Source organism: Trachemys scripta, chromosome 6 (assembly GCF_013100865.1).
Source record: "Trachemys scripta elegans isolate TJP31775 chromosome 6, CAS_Tse_1.0, whole genome shotgun sequence".
Classification (NCBI taxonomy): domain Eukaryota; kingdom Metazoa; phylum Chordata; order Testudines; family Emydidae; genus Trachemys; species Trachemys scripta.
Window position 1 is genome coordinate 46,668,318 of NC_048303.1, and position 2,213 is coordinate 46,670,530.

Genomic DNA, 2,213 nt, shown 5'->3' on the forward strand with positions numbered 1-2,213 from the left:
GCCGGGCACTTCCCCTCCCGGGCTCCAGCAGCGCAGGGTCCGGAGGCATGGGGGCTGCCCGAAGCCGGTAGCGCTCGGGCAGCCCTTTTCGCGTGGCTGGGAGTGGGAGGGAGGAGGGGGCGGAGTTAGGGTGGGGAAGGGGCGGAGTTGGGGCGGGGCTGGGGTGGGGAAATGGGCGGGGCCAGGGGCCCATGGAGGGTCCTCTTTTTTTATTTGTCAAATATGGTAACCCTACTAGATGCTTAGTCCAGCTATGGCTTAGGGAGATGGATTTGCCCTGCTTTGGTTCCTTTGCTGACTCAAAGAGACCAAAACAAAGACACAAACAAAAACCTTCCCCCACAGACTTGAGATCTTCTCCTCTTATTGGTCCTTTTGGTCAGGTGCCAACCAGGTTATCTGAGCTTCTTAACCCTTAACAGGGAAAAGAGGAATTAACCCTGTACAGGCTAAAGACGGATTTTATGCTATCCTTAGCTGTATGTTTATGACACCAGCAGTTGATGGATCTTTGCTGCCTAAACCTAAAAGTCCTTATTGAACTGAGTAGTGCCACTAAATAAGGGCTTGCAGAACTGGAGCCTTATGTGGATGTAATTTGTTCCAACATGAACTGTTTCATAATTCATAAACTGTGTCAATTTGTTATTTTGCTAAACTCCAAATCTGGGGACATTATGTACTTGAATATCTGGATCTGTTGGCACTATAGCAGAATTCTAAATTAGTTAGTACTGGGACATATGTCCCTCTGCAGCCAGAGGGGATATTAAAAAAAAGAAGAAAGAAAACAGGATCTCTGCTGTTACAGATTGTGGAAGGGGAGAGCACATTGGTTTTCTGCTTCCCCTGACCCTGCAAGAAGCCCTTCCTGTGCAGCTTGTGCTCCCTAGGCCAAGAGTGAAACCAGGAAGGTGCCCTGGACAGTTACCATCACATTCCCTCAAGCCCTCTCGACTTGCCATGTCACTTAATGCTGACCTATCAACAGCACCTTGCCTGCTTTTCCTCTGTGCTCCAGAGTCTTTGGGGGAAAAGATGACTAGCAGATTCCTCAGAGGGCCCACTGTAGGACCAAAGGGCCTCCACATGGCTAACCCTGTAGATTCCATTAGTTCTGGGGATCTGGGAGACAAACTCACTCACTTGCTGCTTTAGTGAGAGACTGGATACAAGCCATGTGCTTAACAAAAGAATGCAAGAGATATTCTGCAATTGCAAAGTCAGAGTTTAGGCCTTTGCACGGATGTAGCCTCTCCAGGGGACAATATAGCCCCTTATGTTCATTACAGCTGCTGAGGACATTTTCAGATTTCAAAGTTTCAATGAAAAGTGTGACTTTTTTCTGATTTTTGACCAGATCAAGTGTTGATGAAAACATGGAGATTAATGAGAAGACAACATGAACATTTCCCCCCAAAGTATACCTAGAAAAAACAAAGCTTGATAAATAATAGATGTATGGGGGAAAAAAAAAATCAAAGTCCTCTTCTGGTATTTCAGAGTAACAGGTTTGTACTGCTGCACTGAGTGTACTGCAGGGATGCATATTATTGCTGCTCTGTCACTGAGCTACCCATTGCATTTATACAACTTTTAAGAAAGGGGTGGGACACAAATCTGCTGACTCATTGCTGCCCCACAGGTGTTGCAGTGATGCTTAAGTGCAGCATTCAGGCCAGCTAGCAGCAATTTCATGCTCTTGCAGCATTCAGGAATAGCAATCAAGGCGTCTTTATAAGAAAAGAACAAGTAGTCTTCCACAAGGCCAGTCCCCGAATTTGTTTTTCTCTACAGGATTCATGTGTTTGAGCTCTCCCATATTTTCAGGCACGGGAGTCTTAAGTCTGTGGACTGCTGTCTACAAAGCGCTACAGATCTGTTCCTTCAAGCTGTTTCAGCAGTCCCTGTTCGGCACACCACCCCCTCACAGAGCATCACAGAAGCCATGGAGTAGAAATAAGGTCTGACTTCTCTGGAACCACAGCCTCCTACCCCTGGCCCTGAAAGGGGACTATTTAATCTAGCTGTGCTAGGGCTTACGACACAGTTGAGAAGTTCTGATTCCAGCCAATAGAAAAGTACAGGGACATGACTGCAGTACATGATAATACAAAGGGATGCTGACGGGGCCAGTGCAAGGATGTTTCGCGCCCTAAGCGAAACTTCCACCTTGTGCCCTCCCTCCTCCCCGAGCCCTGCGGCATCTCCCC